The sequence below is a fragment of the Cebus imitator genome, unplaced genomic scaffold (genome assembly GCF_001604975.1).
Source record: "Cebus imitator isolate Cc_AM_T3 unplaced genomic scaffold, Cebus_imitator-1.0 Scaffold30, whole genome shotgun sequence".
Lineage (NCBI taxonomy): Eukaryota > Metazoa > Chordata > Mammalia > Primates > Cebidae > Cebus > Cebus imitator.
Window position 1 is genome coordinate 1,498,134 of NW_016107345.1, and position 13,307 is coordinate 1,511,440.

The 13,307-nt window shown below is 42.5% G+C and overlaps 1 protein-coding gene across 1 annotated transcript in view; it reads left to right on the top strand.

Moving 5' to 3' along the window:
- Window positions 1-13,307, top strand: part of CLSTN2 (calsyntenin 2) — a 648,539-nt gene that overhangs the window by 135,652 nt on the left and 499,580 nt on the right. The gene's annotated exons all lie outside the window — the stretch shown is intronic.

The following is a 13,307-nucleotide window of genomic DNA, read 5'->3' on the forward strand; positions in this document are numbered from 1 at the left end:
AAATGTAAGTTAAAACAACTATGATATATCTATACCTGTCAGATTAGCAGGTATTCAAAAAATGTCAAGGGTATGTTGAAACAGACATTTTCCATGCATAGTTTGAAAGAATAATTGCATTCTTGTTGGAGGGTAATTTACAGCATTTATGAGCATCAAAATTTCTCCTACAGTTTGACCGAGCATTGCCATATTTAGAAATTTGTTCTATAGGTATGCTCAAACATACAAAGATACTTGGAAAAAAGATTGATTGCACATTATTTATATTTCTTTAAAAAAAAAAAAAAAAAAAAACAGAAAACAACCTAAATATCCATCAGTAAAGTTTCATTATGTCAATGTTGCTGAAACCTGAGTAATGAATCAATTCCATTTGAAAGAAAAAGGAATTTTCAGAAATCCTTATGTTGAATTTAATGATTTTTATTCTGTTGTTTAATATGTACAACTATTAAACTAATTCTAAATTGATAGCCTTATAGTTCTTATATTTTATAAATCAAAACCAAATATATTAGTTGTATGTAAATTCAAATTAACAATATTAATTTTATCAGGTGTGTGTTGTGTTCTGTTTAAAGTGTTGATGCTGTGTTAACAGTGGGGTTGTGTAGACACAGATTCAATTTACATGTAACATCTATGCTTTTAGTCTAATAATACTAATTAAGAGAACGTTTGTTTACAAAAATAAGCTTCAAAATTGTATTACTACATTGAGACTTTCCTTGTTAGTTCAAGATATTCAGATCCATGATTAATCAAAATCTCCAAAGTCAGTTTTAATGAGCTGTCACTGATAATTCCATGAAGCTACTTAGTTTATTTGAAGATAAGGGTAGTATTGTGGCTTATTGACATGTGTGTTAAATAGTATTTAATCTAATTATCCCTGGAATTGAGAACAGAAACATTTTTCCTTGAGTATTTACTGCCATCCTTACTGCTAATGAGCTGAGGCGCGTTACCAAGGCACAGACTGCTGTGGAGGATGTTTGAGTCCTGCTTCTTGCATATTCTACCTGGAGGACTCAATTTATCTCCTCACTTTTCTCTTTTCAAATTACTCTGAAACCTTTATCTCCACAATGGCCATGATGTCATTTGATCTTAATTTGCAGTGACTCTCCTGGTAAACACAAACACGAATGTTGGCACTGGAACTTTGGGCTGTTCTTCTTAAAAAATGGCCACCCAGATGATCCAAAACATTGCTTTCAGTCATTTTCTTATGAGATATCATCAAAGTGAGAATGCAGAATTGGCAAGTCTGAATTCCTGACTACAAGATGACTCTGTAATGAGGTAAAATTGTAAAGGTTAGGGGAGTGGAAAGAAAGAAGGAGGGAGGGGAATCATTCCAACTTGAAAAACACAGCAACATTGACCCCCAGGATGTATTTCCTGGTTTGGTTGTGTGGATACCTATTGAAAATATGCCAGAGCTTTGGATCAAGAAAATGTAGGTTTGAATCTGGGTTAAGCCACTGCCTCACCAGCTGACTGATTTGGGACTTGCAGAACGGTGAGAGCCAAAGCTGGCACTGTGGACAACTGGGCTCTTCGCACAGGCCATGCACATCCCTCTGCCAGGCCCAGTTGACCCCCTGCTCCTTATTCATGGTGTCATGTAGATATCCATCCCTACAAAGCCTCTACCAATGGACCAAGGATGTTCTGGGTCTCCCAGGGTATTGGTGAGGGTGGGGCAGGTACACCAGAGCTCTCCTTAAAACACTGGCCACTTAGTTCTGGGTGTGAAATCGATGTGGGTGGAGAGCATTTAAAAACTTTACATCAGATGTTTTCATGCACTTCCCTGCCAAGAAGTGTAAAGGGTGCTTGGTTTAACTGTGGTTATTTACAGCCAAAAGAAAGTGGCTGGCAGTTCTTGAGAAGCCAGGGGTTTTATTTCTTGCTCCTGTTTTCCATTTCTGTGATTTATGGTCCTGTGAACTTGCCTGAAAAGCTGTGAACTCAGTCCACTGTTCCCTGCCCCTGTGAAAAGCAGACTCGGCTCTCTGGCGGTCAAGGAGGCCAGAGAGCCTGATGCCCTGTGCTTCAGAAGGCCAGGACATGGTGCTGCTGCCCAGTGATGGTCAGCCCCGCTACCCTCCTCCACTTTGGGCTTCTGTGCCCACCAGCACCATAGCTCTTGGCATGAAAGATTAGATCAAAGCTATAGCTTGCTATTGTGCTTTTTTTTCCCACCTGTCACTTGACCTCTGATTTTCCTTAGATTAAATGTTTATTTTAAAAAAATCACCCATTTCTGCTCAGGGCTATTAACATCAACTTTTGTCTTGATTCTTCAGCACTTAAGTATCTGAGAGATAGTTCTTCACCTTGTCTCCCCCAGCCCTCTCAATAGTGATTGACAGAAGGCCCAGTTTGGCATGTGCATTGGCCTGGGTGTTGACTGGAGATGCCCCTCCATTCTGGGCAGCATGTTGACAACCTGGGTTGGAGGAGTAGCTGTTCTTAGCACAAAGGAGGTGCTTAATAAATGACTGCTGAGCAGATGGAGAGATGAGGGATGCCCTATTGTCTGGGCCTATCCCCAGAAGTGCAGTTCTGGCTCCTTGCCCAAATTGGTACTTTACACTATGTTAATAGAGATGTAAAAATTATAATAGTAATACTCAATGCAGCTGAGTACCAACTCTCTAAATGTTCATAACAACCTTTAAGGGAGAGATGCTATCATTACTCTCATTTTACAGATGAGAAAACAGAGGCACAGAGATTTGTGCAATGTCACAAAGAGGGTAGTTGCAGAGACGGGGTACACATTCAGTTCCATTTGACTCCCGAGCCTGAGTTGAGAACATTATGAGATGCAGCCTTCTTTCAGAACACGTGGGCTCCCTCAATCATTAAATGTTCTCCTTGTATGATCCAGCAGAAACCTACCCCCACTGCGATGCCTTGCCTGGCTTCCCCAGTCAGGGGCTTGCTCTCCACGGAACCTCTGGCCCAGAGTGCTTACTTTCCCCAAATCACTTCCAGGGATTTTTTCATGGACACAGTTTGTCTCTCCCCTGCATTTTCAGGATCCTGAAGTAGGGGCCAAGGCTTTAACTCTGGAGACACCAATCATGCCCAGCTAATGCCCTCACTAGTCAGCCCTGATACTAGTTATTTGCTCCCCTCTTTTTTATGAGCCTCACAAGAAGATATCAATTTTATTAGCTTTTTCAAGGAACCTGCTATTGGCTATCTTGGCCCTCTCTAAATTCCATTTATTATTTTATTAGTAGCTGCTTTAATATTTGTTTTCTTTCTTTTACTATCTTTGGGTTCCTTTTCTCTTTTTCTAGTTGAGGTGGATGTTTGAGTGTAATAATATCTGCCCTTTCTTCACTTAAGTCTGTATTTTCCTCCACTGTTTCAGCCAAATCCTACATGTGTTGATATATATTTTTTATATCATTGAATTCAATATAGTTTCCTGTTTGTATTATAATTTCTTTTTTGACTCACGGATTATTTAGAAGAAAGTTTTCTTAACTTCCAAGTATACAGGGTAGTTTTCTGTTTTATCTTTTGATTATTGATTTTCCCTTAAGTCCTAATGCTCTTACATCAAAACAGAAATACCCGCTCATTTATCTTTCCTAACCTTGTGGCAGGAATTCCTTATTATCTCAGCTCCGTACACAGTCCCTGCTCAGGTGGTGTCAATTTCTCCATTTCACAGATGAGGCTATTAGGGTTAGAGACTTCACCCGGTGTCAAGAAGCTAGCATGTGTGGGTTGTTGAGGGGATGCGAGAGGAACGTGGTCCAGTTGGGCTCGGCTTTTTTGGTTCTAGCCCTCCGCTTTTGCCTCCACCTTCTCCGCGTCGCACAGTCACCGGGGTTGTGAACAAGTTGGTGTTCGTGTTGGCAGAGAGACAGGAGGCACCGTGTCATTTCTCAGGTGGGCACCAACTTCTCTTGCTCTGTAGGTATCTCTGCAGTTCTTTTCCTGTGCTCCTTTAAAAAAAGTGTGGTAAGAACACTTCACATGAGGTCTACCACTTAAAAATATTTCATGTGAACAATGCAGTATTGTTAACTATAGACACAATGTTGTACAGCAGATCTCTAATGGAAACATTTCCGCCTCTCCCCGGCTTCTGGCAACCACCATCCCACCCTTTGTATGTGTATTTAGATATTTCATATAAGTGGAATTATACAGTATTTGTCCGCTGTGGTGGGCTGGTTTCACTTAGCATAATGTCCTTTGAGGTCATCCTTATTGCTGCCTATGGCAGGGTTTTCTTGGTTTTAAAGGCTGGGTAGGATTCTATAATACATATATATATATATACACACACACATACACCACAGTTGCTTCATTCCCCCAGACTTCCTTGGTGATTTTTGACTACTTTAGGCCATGCTCATTTCAGTTAGGGGGACAGGAGGGGCCGTGTCATCATCTCTCAGGTGGGAATCAACTTCTCTTGCCCTGTAGGTATCTCTGCAGTTCCTATCTTGTGCTCCTAAAAAAAATAAATTGTGATAAGAACACTTCACATGAGGTCTCCCCTATAGCAGCAGTGCTCCTGCAGTTAAAGCAGGAACATCGCCTACAGCTTGGTGGGCAGAGCCTGCCTTGGGATCTGAATTTCTTGTCACCTGAGTGGCCGACGGCTGTCAATGCCGGCCTCCCACACTTCGACTGGCAGATGGACGTGCCTGCCCAGCTTTGTGGTCAATGACTCCCCTTTCACCAGCAGCGTTTTTTCCAGCATTCAAGGCCCAACTTCTCTCTGAAGTCTTCCCTGACCACCCTGGGCCACACTGTGCTGCTTAGGAACTCTACAGCAGTGAATACCTGCATGATTTATTTGGTGCTGTGCAGTGAGAATTATTCTGTATATTTTCATAGCTCTCTCTGGCCTCCCCACCTTGACCAAGGACACTATGAAGGGTGAGAACACTGTGAAAACGGAGACCACAGTTTTTGCATCTGTGTAGTCACAGCTTTAGACATTGCCTTGCACAGTGGGATGCTCTGTACACACAACACATCCATCCAGGCTCTGCGCTTTGGAGCTGCTGGTTACCTGTCTTCTCTGCTATGGCTCCCCAGCATTTAATGCCTGAATTACATTTTCCAGCTCTAAATTTACAAGGACAGCTAGCTCTAAGATGAGTTAAGAAAGTCAAATTCTCTCAACGAAATGGAAAGCATGTAGAACTTACTAGAAACAAGCAAAAAAAAAAAAGTTATGATTATCTGCAGGTGATTCCTAAGACAGCCTCACTGTGAACCCAAAGCTCTCTTTGACGTCCACATGTAAATATGGATTCCCAGTCCTAGCTCTGTTCTGGGCCTCTTCTGTCCTAGTCATTCTCTGCCAGTGGCTAACTCTTCTGTTGTTCTGTGCCAGGTTACCCCTCTGTGCTCCTTCTCGGTCCATAATCAATTAGTTCCAGGCCATAGCAGGCCGATTGGCTTATCACAGGTCTCATTTCCATCATAGGGTTTTCATAGGGTCATTCTGTCCAGCACATGCTCAAAACTCCTTTCTTAAACCAAGCTCTTTATCTAAGAACTCTGCTGGTGGTTCTGCTGCTCAGTTATTTGTTTCCGTTGGTACCACACAGATGTCTGCAAATGGGAGGGATGTGGGAGAGACTCTGTTCAGCGAGAAGGGGCTCTGCTGATGCCCTATCAGGAAGGCCTGCCCTGTACACTGGTGAGGCTTGCCTACAAAACCGCATTGTGCCTGCAGTGAAAGAGGTCTTCTCAGTTTCCCTGTCACGTAGAGGGGAGGGAAAAAAAAACCTTGAAGCTTTATAGTTTGAAAATACTCAAACCTAGAATGCTTTTGCTCACTGCCCACAAAGCTTATTCCTCTTGTCCTTTCATCCGGTATCAGATGACCACTTTGCTGTAGCTGCTTGTGTTTGGAATGGCTGGCTTGCTCCCCCACTAGTATTTAACTGTTTGATAATTTATATGTGAACTCTCTTAGAATCCAAACCAGACTTGAGTGTGATTATTAAGGCTTGCAGCTCCTTTTCAAGGGAAGTTGTAAGAACTGGAGGGAAACGTTGCTGGGATTGGTAGAGAAATTCCCCCTGCAAAGGGTCAACTGTGAAGCTGACTTTTGGGTAGCACAGTGGATGAGGGAAGAGGCAAGGGGTAGCAGAGGTTACCATGTGTACTGGTGGCATTTGGAGGCTCCCTCTAGCCCACTTGAGTTTTATCCTGTGGACCCACAGGACACCCTGCATCCTCTTTTGGATCAGCATCAGGAGAGGCTTGCAGTAGTTCTCCTGTGATCAGCTCTAATCCTTAACCTTTCACTGGTGCCTGACTTACCTCCTCAATGGGGGAAAAAACTGAAGTACTGAACTAGCTCCTTCTGGTTAATTGATTCAATTGGAAATTAGAACCTGGAGCTGCTCAAAGCACGGCATCTGGTAATTGTGGTTTGGGGGAGATGACTGGGGTAAACCTCTATTTTTGCCAGCGTAGTACCAGTGTGTGATATAATATACTACTGAGAGCATTACAGAATTAAAGGTGACCTTTTAATCTGGGATTGCAAACCAACAGCAGCCTGTCTGGGGAGCTCCATGTGATGAGTGTATTGTCTCCCACAGGAGGCTTCAATGACTGATAGGTGAACAGCTGTGCCACAGCCTGGAATAATTATGTTCACACACAAAAGAGGGCGCGAGTGACGGCATGGTGATCTACAGGTGCTGTCTGTGGGGTTAATGGTAAGCTTTCCCACTGCTAGTGGTCTATAAAGGAGCAAAGCAAAGGAAAACGGTGCAGGGGAAAATCAATAGCATTAACAGAGTCATGGTAATGAATGCAGTCGTTTATTTCTGCGATGGCTTTTATTGAACTGGTTATGAACCTGATACCTTTTAAGTTTATGAGTTAGAGAATAAGAATTTAGAATAAAATCAACTTTCTGCTAGACACAGCAGCCATGTTGGGTTGATCAAAGCTGAAGTTTTCATAGTCTTTGAAAAGGGCAATTGAGAAATGAATATATACTTGTTTATCCGTAAGGAGGACACCATGGAAACACTGGAGAATAGAGTGTGGTTTTTGATGTCAGGAAGATCTATTTTTGAGTCCTAGTCTTGCCTGTTAGCTGCATGACCATTATCGATTTCTTCACAGGTAAAACAGGATCTCCCTGGCCAGGGTTGTTAGGAGACTCAGATGGCATCCTGTGTATTTATAAAGGTTTCCTTTTTACCAAACCACAGCTATGGCTTGCTGATGCCACCATCATCTTGGTATTTTATACTGCATTATAGTTTTCCAGTTCAGTGACCTCCGAGCTGAAGGCCAAGAAACAGTTGTATGGTGTATATGAACTTTTCAATCTGTTGATTAACGATAATCACATTAGTATCAGTTCTTAGGAGACAGCATAAATTTCCAAGAGATACCAAAAATCCTTCCAAAAGATGGCAAACTCTGGGAATACCCAAGCAAATGCAGTAGGATGATGTACCATGGACACTAGACAAGAACACGAGGGTGGGTGGGAGGGAGAAGTGAGTTTACATTTATTTACTTTTTACCCAAAATAAGTTTCAAATTGCTGTTTTTAAATACTAGAGATAATTTTGATGAATAATATATTGGTTTTTATGTTTTCATATTTAGGTCCAGTGCATGTCAATCTATTCTTGATTATTTGGCAGGGAGGAATTAACATATACCAACTTTGAGGAAGATGTGCTCATACACATTATTTTTATAATTCAGTCACCTAAGGCATTTCACTCACATTTTATCTGTGAGGATATTGAGAACAAAATATGTAATGTAGATTCAAGTTGTACAGCTGGAGTGAGGCCAGAGTTCATGCCTCACTCATGGTCTTCCTGCAGCCCCATGGTAGAGCGAGGATCCTGGCACCTGAGAAACCAACACTGAATCTCCTTCTCCTCTGCAGCCCAGTGAGTGTCTGTCCTCGAGCCTCTGGCCACAGCTGGGCTTCCCTCCATCAACATATAACAAATTGCATTGTACTTACCTGTTCACTAGTTTTTATCCTTTTTTTTTTTTTTTTGGAGACAGAGTCTTGCTCTGTCGCCCAGGCTAGGGTACAGTGATGCCATCTCAGCTCACCGCAACCTCTGCCTCCTGGGTTTAAACAATTCTCCTGCCTCAGCCTCCCAAGTAACTGGGACTACAGGCACATGCCACCATGCCCTGCTAATTTTTATATTTTTAGTAGAGGCAAGGTTTCATCATGTTGATCAGGCTGGTCTTAAACTCCTGACCTCATGATCCACCCACCTCAGGATTACAGGTGTGAGCCACCACGCTCAGCCCTAGTCTTTATATTTAAAGGGAACTCCAGAATTGTAACAGCTGTATTCTCTTGATCTCTGAACCTCCAGGACTTCAGGAATGACTGGACATAGTGGGTGCCTGGGGAAGGTTTTTCGAATGAATGTTTGAAGATAGCATCTAGGTGTTCAGCTCCTAGACCTTTTCTTTCAGTGACCATGGCTCTCAGTCTCATCTATTCAAGCTCCTGTTTGGGTTCATGCTTCTCCCAACCCAACCTTCTTTCCCTGGCCCATGGGTCTCTTTCATTAAGACTGATATTCTCCCAGCCCACCAAACCTGTAGTCTTCTAGGATTCTCTGCTTCCCCCTATTATTTTCCACTAGTCTGTCTAAGGTGCTGTTGCTTTATAGGCTTTCACAGTCCTGACTGCATTTCAAGCTGCTTGGCTGTATCTGCTCATCAGCATCAATAAGGACTCTAGGAAAGCACTGCCCCAAACACCCTCCAATCAGTCCCCCTACCTCCTGGCTGGAGCTCTGTTAGCTCACACAGGCTATGCAGCACCCAAGGTTTGCCACAAGGATGGGATGAGTGCATGGTATGTTACACGGATAAGTATAAGGCTATAAGGGTGTAAACTTCAATCCCACTCCTGCTTCTTATCAGCTATGGGACACTGCACTGTGAAAAGGCTGTGTGTAGAGATATCATTAAAGTGGAGACAGGGACCAGCTGACCTCTTGATATCCTCCATGCCACAGCATATTCAGTGGTGCCAGTGATGTGACACAGATGCTATGTCTTTGTGGCCAATGGGCCTCCAAAAGAAAGAAAGAAAGATGCTTTTGTTGATGACAGAATGGAACAAAAGGTGAAGATGTGTGAGCAAGTGATGGCTCTCTGCAAGAAAACGGGTATTCATGGGGGAAATTTTGTACAATAGTGGAATTTTTCAATTTGGCTTTTCCCCACTTAGGGTAAATCCCTCACAAATGTCAAGACACTACTAAAAATGAACGATGAAGAAAAGATAAAGAATACGAAAGTATTGACAGCATGGGAAAGTTTAATTTGTTCCTTTGTATTGTAAGATTAATTTTCTTAGTGCCAAGGTTGATGTTTCTCCTCTTTTGCATGTTTGTCATTAGTATTCTGCATGAAAACTTAGACACTTGAAACGGATAAAGATTACCTGCCAATGCTTTACCCATGAATCAGACTGAAAATGCAAACTGTGACATGAGGCAGAGACGTTTATTTTATTTAGTAGGGAATCAGGAAAGGAAATTGCTCGGTTTCTGCGCTGCAGCCCCAGGCACTGGGAGGTCACACTAGCATATCCCTCTCCCTCCTCCCACCCCCACTGTCACCCCCAGAGTCCTCCCTTTCCTGCTTACTTCTCTCCTTCCCCTTTCCTTCCCCAAGCTGTGCCTGATATGATGGTAGCATACCAACCCTTCTCCACTCCCCAAAGCCTCTCTCTAGAGCAAGGGTTAGAGCCTCACTCCTTCCGATCAACTGGATTTAGCATCACTCTACTCTGGAGACCAAAGAGAGCTTGGGGTTCCATTTTCCAGCTCTGTAACTCAATAGCTGTTTGACCTTCAGCAAGTTGCTAAATTCCTCTGGATCTAGCCTACTTATTTATTATTATATACAAAACTCAGCTATAACTACTTATCGGCCAGTTCATTTAACTAACTTGTTCATGGCTCACCACCCTCCACCTACCTAGAGTTAATGTCAAGCAGGGCATTTCTCTCCAGCCTTCTGAAGACAACAAACCTATTAGGGGTGCTAAAACACCTTCAAACGGAGCAGCTGGAGTGGACCAAGTACAGCTTTTGACTCCCAGCAGGTGGGTGCCCTGTGGGAGGCAGCACTACTGTCATAAACATTGTTCTGTCCTTTAGGGCAGGAGGATTTTGAGGAATGTAATCCTTTCTGCTTCACTCTGCAGTCTTTCTCTCAAGTTGTTTGACTACTAGAGGTCCTTCTCCTGGGGCTGGTGCTCTTTCCCTTCTTTGTTATTCCTTGAATACAGAGGGCTGTGTGCTGCATCTAGAGGGCTGGCAGGGGAATGACGGGAATGTTTGTTGCTTTTTGGCTTTATCTATTAAGAAATTGTGGGATGGGCCATCCCTTTAGACTTTACATTGCAGGGGATGGGCCAATGAGGCTGGCAAATGCATCTTTTAAATGAACATGTCTCCAGTGTGCCTCATATCTGGGATCAGAATGAGTTAAGTCCACCCTGGATTTTAAGAGCCTCCCCACTGTGGCCCCTGTTGACTTCTACAAGCCTCTGATTACAGTCCAATGCTCCCACACACACCCCTCCAAGCAGAGGAGTTGCTTCCTGGTCCCTTTCATCCCTCACTTGTGTTGCTGCTTTCAAGCCTTGCTCTGTCATCATCCCTTTTCTGAGCGGCCTTGCCACTCTTCTTGCCACAAGTTCCAATCTTTTAGCTCAATTCATGAAGCTCCCCAAGATCCACCACAGTTTCCTATGGTGTTAGGTTCTGGAGATATGAGGAAGAACTGGACATGGTCCCTCACTTCAATGAACTCACACTTGAGGCTGTTTCTTTTATATATTCTCCATCTTTGCCTTAGTAGCAAGCACAAGTCTTGACATCCAGGAGCATGCACAGAATGTGTATACCTTCTAGTTGGATGCAGCCATGGACAGCATCATCATTTCAACCCCAGGGCCTTTACACATGCTATTTCCTCTGATAAAAATATGTCTTATCCCTTGAATTATTAAACTGTACAAGGTCTTACCTGAAAAGTTATTTTCTTGTGGAAGCCTTTTGATTGCATGACACTGTAAGGCTCTTTTTTTTTTTTTTTTTAAATAAGCACTCATGGCTTCGTGTGTGTGTGTGTGTGTGTGTGTGTGTGTGTGTGTGTGTGTGTGAAGCAGAGTTTGCTCTTGTTACCCAGGCTGGAGTTCAATGGCGCAATTTTAGTTTATTTATTCTCCTGCTTCCTATAATCTCAGCTGGGATTATAGACATGTGCCACCACGCCTGGCTAATTCTTTGTATTTTTAGTAGAGACAAGGTTTCTCCATGTTGGTCAGGCTGGTCTCGAGCTTCTGACCTCACGTAATCCACCAGCCTTGGCCTCCCAAAGTTCTGGGATTACAGGCATGAGCCACCATGCCTGATTGGCTTCTTGTATTCTCTGTTGTAGCATTTGCTACGTTTTTTTTTTTTTGCTGATCTGCTTGTATGATGTCAGTATTTGATGTCTTACTCTCAAGATTATAAGCTCTATGATCTAATTTTTTCACCATTCTGTGCCAAGTGCCTGACACAGTGGCAAGTCTACTCTGTTGCTATCTGATTAATTGTATTAAAAAAATGACTGGTGACTTGATAGCTCACATTTTATAATGGTAGCAGAGGGATGAATTTTCAAAATGAACATCTAAAAAGCTGGAAAAAAACAACATAAATGGTTGGCTAGTTGGATGAATGGATGAGTGAATTATTGGATAGTTGGATAAATTAATAGTTATTAAAGTCTATTAGTAGAATAAATAGAATTAATAGACCTGAATTAACAGGTCTTCCTGAGCAGCAACTTCTGGCCATTGTGAGCCATCCAGAGATTTAGCATATGCCTTTCTTTTCCTCTCCAACCTCTAGCTCATGTCTTGCCCCACCAATCTTCTATTACCCTTGGATCCCACATTATTACATGTCTGCACATCCAGAGGCAGAACCTGTTGCCTGTGCTACATGGTACATGATGAGTCCGTGTTTTTAGTGTAGCTTTTTCTATTCACTGGCTTTTATCCCACCACAGCAAAACTACACAGTTCTGGAGGTAGCACAGCTCATGGGACATCTGTGGGCAGGACACTGCCAAGGAAATACAAATGAGTGAGGATATTAGCATCCATGTGTCTTTAGGTCACCATTTTTTTCAATTTTTTTTTCATTATTTCATTTTTTAAAATCATACTTTAGATTTTGGGGTACATGTGCAGATCATGCAAGACTGTTGCATAGGTACATTCATGGCAAGGTGGTTTGCTGCCTCCATCCCCCCATCACCTATACCTGACATTTCTCCCCACTTTATCCCTCCCCACCCTCCATTCCACTGTCCCTCCTCTGCCCCTCACTTCCAATGGACTCAAGTGTGTGATGCTCCCCTCTGTGTCCACGTCTTCTCATTGTTCAACACCTGCCTATGAGTGAGAACTTGCAGTGTTTTTTTGTGTCAGTTTGCTGAGAATGATGGTTTCCAGCTTCATCCATGTCCCAACAAAGGACACGAACTCAATGTTTTTTATGGCTGTATAGTATTCCATGGTGTATATATGCCACGTTTTCTTTGTCCAGTCTATCATTGATGGGCATTGGGGTTGATTCCAGGTCTTTGCTATTATAAACAGTGCCACGATGAACATATGTGTGCATGTGTCTTTATAACAGAACAATTTATAGTCCTTTGGGTATATACCCAGTGATGGGATTGCTGAGTCAAATGGAATTTCTATTTCTAGATCCTTGAGGAATCGCCACACTGTCTTCCACAATGGTTGAATTAATTTACACTCACACCAACAGTGTAAAAGTGTTCCTATTTCTCCACATCCTCTCCAGCATCTGTTGACTCCAGATATTTTAGTGATTGCTATTCTAAATGGTATGAGATGGTATCTCAATGTGGTTTTGATTTGCATTTCTCTAATGACCAGTGAGGATGAGCATTTTTTTTCAAATGTTAGTTGGCTTCATATTTGTCTTCTTTTGAAAAGTGTCTGTTCATATCCTTTGCCCACTTTAGGATGGGTTTGTTTGTTTTCTTATAAATTCGTTTTAGTTCTTTGTAGATTCTGGATATTAGCCCTTTGTCAGGTGGGTAGATTGTGAAATTTTTTTTCCCATTCTGTTGGTTGCCAGTTCACTCTAATGATTATTTCTTTTGCTGTACAGAAGATCTGAAGTTTGATTGCATCCCATTTGTCTATTTTAGCTTTGATTGCCATTGCTTTTGGTGTTTTAGTC